Raw genomic sequence first — 6000 nt, 5'->3', positions numbered from 1 at the left:
TATCATGACAGTTTTTGCATTGCAGGAGCACATTTTAGGGTTCATCACAGAAGCAGGGTCATGAGTGCATTCGGAGATGTTTTCAGTGCCTTAGAATTCCATTAGCATGGTTGTAGAAAGTTACATTTATGAAAGAAAGCCTTCTCTTCATAAAATATAAAATTATGTTTATCGACGTAAGTCACCCCGATAAAATTGCCTAAGGAGAAAAGGGTGTGTGTCGATCGGCAAAACTCTCACTGATGAGCCTGATAGCATTTTCTCAAGGTGCGATCAGTAGGAAGAAGTTTGGCAAGTTAGTAATCCATTGGGAAGAGATACACCAATAGCATAACAAGAAGGTGGATTCATCGGCATAGCGTTCACTATCGGAAGCATGGAGAAAAGGTTACCCCGATACGCGATGAGGTTATTGGCAGAACTTATGCCGATGTCGGATGGAGTGGAACACTTGTTGGCGATGTCATCAGGTCATCGGAAAGTGTCATCTTATGCTACCCCGATACTCGATGGACTAGGTGGTGAAGCCAGTGTTATCAGCCAGACCTACTCCTCTGAGGCAATACCAAAAGAAAGAGAATATTGAGTCATCAAGGTAACTTAAGCCATTGGGGAGAGGTGTTTTAGGTTATGTCGATACCCAATGAGGAAGACAAGTCAGGCACAAAGAAGGAGACACACCAATCAAAGTCAAAGTCATCGCGATATCATCGGCTCATCGAGAGGAGACATTTTTTGTTACACCGATACCCGATGAGAAAGCAGAGATGGGTGCAAGCAAGGAGATCTCATTGGGGAAATGTATGATGCAGACTATGAAGGAGGACTCATCGGAATAACTTCTAACCATCGGAGGAACATATTTGGAGCTATGTCGATACACAATGGGAAGAATGCCACAGAGGAATAGAATGAGGGTACATCAGAATGGCCAATGCCGATGTGACATAAAGGTGAAAGTAAAACCTAGTCAAAAGGCAGAGCCATCAGGGAAGCTATAACCATCACAATGAGGGAAAATGAGCTACGTAGATGCTCGATGGAGTGATCGGGGAAATTCATGTCGATAGGAATAGAGGGTGAATGTAGCAAAATGAAAAATGCTTAAGGATGGCGCCAAAAGGGAAATTCATCAGGATGAGTCTTGTTGATTAGCCGTTGTCAAATTAGATTTGAAACTGATCAACCCACTATTATTAAATGTAGGCAACAGATAGGCATGTGTTTGCATGAGGCAAATCATAGCACGATTGTAATTAAGTAAATTCTTCTAATGTATTAAATCTATATATGAGAGTTTGTATAAGGAATTTACATAATAGATTGAAGCGAACTGAGAGATTGAAGTAAAATTAAACTATAGAAAATTAAATTTCAGAAGGCTTGAAGGATTCAAATATGGAGGATTCTAGTTCCAAAGGCAAGAGGAAGGTCACTGAATTTTCTGATAGTGCCTCAAAGAATTCTAAAGGTGGAGAAAGTGTGCAGAAGCAGAAGTTAAATTAGGACATGATTGACCAGATGAGCTCACCAGGAGCCAAGTCCCAAAGGTCTAAGGTTAATTTATCTATCCGTGACTAGCTAGAGGATGATTTTAAGGAAATTGGTGATGTCTGGACTAGGGTTAGAGGCCATGAATTATTCTTATATAATTACTCACGAAGGAGCAAGTCGACCCTGATCTCAAACCCATGGACGACTAGATTGGGTAAGCTAGTGGTCCCTGATGTCTTTGTAAATATTCAATTGTTGAAAACCCTGGCTAAGGCTTATAATTCCATGAAAAGATGTATCCAATTACCAAGTGGCGATGCATTTATCCATCTTTTAGTAGCTACTATTCATGAGGTTTTTGGTCTTGGTTTCGAATCCAATGTGCCTCTGTCTTTTGAGAAGCTGGAAGAAGAATATACAAAGATGGATACTATATACAATGGATGGAACTTGGCCATCCATAAGGCTGAGAAAGGGAAGTTGACAATTGAAGATGGGCCCCTGTTTGACATCAACATTTTCAGACAGTATTTGCAGTATACATACATGGCATGTGGTCAAGTAGGAGGAGTTGAGGTTCTAGATGTGGCTCGAATAAGACCTTTAGTACTTGCTACAAATATACAAATGCATGAGCTGAGACAATTTGATTATGCTGCCTACATTGTGGAAAAAAATGCACGAGGGTTTCTTAAATCTTTAGAGTAACCCTGATAAATCTTTTAAATTCTATTCATTATTGATGCATATTATCTTGTTTTACGAATGACCCAAGGGGTTGTGGCCTGAATAATTAAAATTAAATGTTTATGGTAAGGATGGGCAAGAGCAGCCAATACATTTGTGGGTATCACTGTGGGATTCTCGATTCATGAGATCCCATTATGTCAAATTTGAAGAGCTTTTTGTTCAACCACTATACAGAGCTTTTGGGGTTTCTTGTGATAGATCATTCTTAGAATAAATTAAAAGATTTCTTAGACCCCATCAGCATGGATACATAAGGGTGAATCATAATTGGGGTGATTGGTACATATGCCAAGAATTCTCATATGTTAGAATTTGTGGGTTTGAAGGTGCCCCTTATATTTTACCAAAATTGGTGCCTGATAGAATTGCATATCTAAAAATTGTAAGCCAGTTAAGTGTGTCGAATGCTAAGGATTTTGGGGGTGAATATAAATAGGCATTTCTACCTAGAACTCTGCATTTTGGTGATTTCACCATTGTATCAACAAAGGCTTATGAATTTATTGACAGGAAGTTAATAGAGGATTGTAATTTGTATGAGCACACAAGCAGAAAAAATTATGACCCAGAGGGCTATATACACCAGGGCAAAAAAAAGAAAAATATTGGTGATTAATTGCATGAGCATATTGAAGCTCTGGATATCTTCAGAAACAAGGGGTCTGAAGAAGCTATGCAAAATTTTCAGGAGTTGAATCATAAATTAGAAGAAAGAAGATAGAGACTACGGGAAATGGAGGAAGAAGAAGAAGTTGAAAGTGAATCAGGTGAAAATGAAGTTGTCTCAGGATTTAAAATGCCTGAAAGAGAAGAGGAACCTAAAGCACATGATCAAATTGTTGCAAGGATGAATGTTGAGGTTTATGCCAGATTGGAGGAGCATAACACCTTTGTGTCTGATGATGTTTTTGTTAAGTCTAAAGAGTTTACGAACCTTTTTGTATCAATTCAAAGGCAAGAGATTGAGGGATGCAATCCCTGATATCACCCCAGATAATGAGGCTGAGTTAACGAGGCTGAAAGTCGAGATTGATGCGAAGATGGCTGTGATGACCCCTCAAATAGGGAGACAATTACTTTCAGAGGCAGGGATTATTCTTTTTCCTGGTTGGGATTTGAGTGCCTCATACATTTTTGACAGTTTGTTAAATTCAGAAAATAAAGAATTCAAATTGGATATTCAGGGAGTTGATGATATTTTTCATTGTGTCAAGGTATGACCAAGATGAGGAATCTATGTTGTTGTGGGCTCTTTATCCTCCAAACAATAGGCCAAAGATAATTGATGTTGATAAATATTTTAGTCATATGATGAAGCTAAAAGTTGGTGAAGTGGATCCAATGGTCACAACAAGTATGGGGATTGATATTTCCAAATTGAATAAGGCACAAATAAAGATGTTAGAAAAAGAAGCAAGGAAATACAAGTCACTGTATGAAGAGCTCTTGAGAAGTAGAGGTCAGCATGTACCCCAAATAACAGATGAATCAAAATTGAAGAAGAAGTTTGAGGAGTTGCATAGAGAAAATAAGATTTTGAAAGAGAAAATGCAGAACATAAGGGCAAACTCGGCATGTGTCTTATTGTCAAAAAGATTTAAAAAGTTAAATGGAGTTCTTGAAGACTTCTAGATAGTTTACCAAAAGAATATGGATAATAGTATGTCACATAGGAGAATCTCTAACAGATTACATATGCTCTTGCAGGATAAGAAGGCTAGTTAGGCAGACAATGCAATTATTGAGAAAATTCAGAGACTGATAAAAAAGCATGAGAAGTTTGATGCAGACTTAAAGGTTGAATATGATGATTGTGAGGGAATTGTGCAGCATGGTATTGATAGTTCTGATACTTAATATAAGTACAGATCCAATAGCCAACAAGATGAGAGGGGGGGGGTGAATCATACAAACTTAATCATCCATAAAAACATCATATTCAACCTCAGTAACATATATATCAGTCATATAACCAAAACTGTCAAACATGCAAACTCAAAAGCATATGAACAATATAAACCTCATAACACCAAATTCAACGTGGAAACCCAAATAGGGAAAAACCACTATGGGATTTCAGACCCACTAAGAAATATACTCTTCTAGAGTATGCTCGGTTAAAAGCAAATCCTGTTAAAAAATTACAAACACATTGCTAGATGTGACCCGGTTAAGGGATTTCCCTCAGATCTGTTAGGATCTTCACTTTGTTAGAAGTGACCTTGTCAAAGGATTTCAAACAATCAATCAGAATGTCACCTTGCTAGAGGATTTACATATAAGACTATTAAGTCCACTCGGTTAAGAGATTTTCTGTCACTTTCACAAAATAACAATAATAAAATCTATCTACAACTTCACATCTAAAATGCTAAAGAAGATTCTTATTTGTTCAATACAATCTAGACATAGAACTAATCTTGTCTATCTGTTGGGCTTCTATACTCTATTATTCTAATAGGTCTTCAAGCTTCTGTGATCGGTAATCACTACGTAGCATCCCTGTGCATACACTTGCCCGCATGCATTGTTTATCAACAGTTTCCTATTTATAAACAATTAGGTAACCGCTTAATCTCCTTGTGTGAGGCCCTACCCCGACTCATCCTGGCATTTCTATTATTTTCATATTGAGACTATTATGGATGCTTATTTTTATGCATTATGGATTTAGAACTTATATAATTCCATGATTTGGATAACATTGACGTATATTGATGCTTCATTTTTATGCATTATGAATATGAAACTTTATATGTTGCTAGAATAGAATTACTTTGAAATGATGTATGCCATTATTGGATTTGCAGGACTTCATTTTGATGATAGAAATAGGATGCTTATAATATGAATGGTTCAATTTTGAGGATTATGATAATTGCTTATGTGGAATCAAATTGGAATATATGAGATATTGATTTATTATTGTCAATTGTATGAGTGTTTGATGTGTAATGGAATTAATGTGTTTAATAATATATTTGTGATTATTTGGAATTACTAATGTGTTAATTAGACGCGCAGGAAAATTATCCATGTGACCATGGAAATAATATGGAGAACCAAACCTAGACCTATGTACGTTTGTAATGCCAGGGGTTGTCTATTTGGAGAGACAACACCCTGTTTGTATTGTATTTTATTTGTGAAAGTAAATGATGCATGTGTATTAAATTGATTATATTAATTTTTGTAATCCTACAAGAGACAAATTCCATGTGTGATTTTTATATTGTATTTTATTGTGTCACTTGACACATGTGCTGATTAGTGTCATTGATTTTGACTTGTCTCTTGTAGGGAGTTTTTTTTCTACCAAAGCCATTTCAAACATATGAGTGTGGTCCCAAATTTTCCTTGGGTAGGGAGTCTTGGGAGTGGTCAACTTAGGTTTGACCCATAGGTTAACTTCAGTTGGGTTTCTAAGGGGTCAAATGGACTCCTAGGGTCAGTTTTAGGGCTTTTCCAAAGGTCCAAAGGGTATACCTATGGGTTAGGGGTATTTTTAAACATGTGACTGTTTAGTCACCTCAAAAAGTGGTTTTCCCAAGGTGGGCAAAAACTCAACTTAGAAGGTTCCTCCTAGGATAGACAACCTTCCCTTTTGGTGTCAGACTCTCTTCCCCATCCTCTCTTACCTTTTCTCTTTCCAGTTTTAGCAACATGTAAGAGGTTGGGAAGAACAACCAATGGGACCTCTCACTTTACCCAAGGGGTTGGGAAGAGTGAGAGAGGCCTTCTTAGGCAAGGATTAGG

The sequence above is a fragment of the Cryptomeria japonica genome, chromosome 9 (genome assembly GCF_030272615.1).
Source record: "Cryptomeria japonica chromosome 9, Sugi_1.0, whole genome shotgun sequence".
Classification (NCBI taxonomy): domain Eukaryota; kingdom Viridiplantae; phylum Streptophyta; class Pinopsida; order Cupressales; family Cupressaceae; genus Cryptomeria; species Cryptomeria japonica.
Note: the sequence above shows the minus strand (reverse complement) of the source record.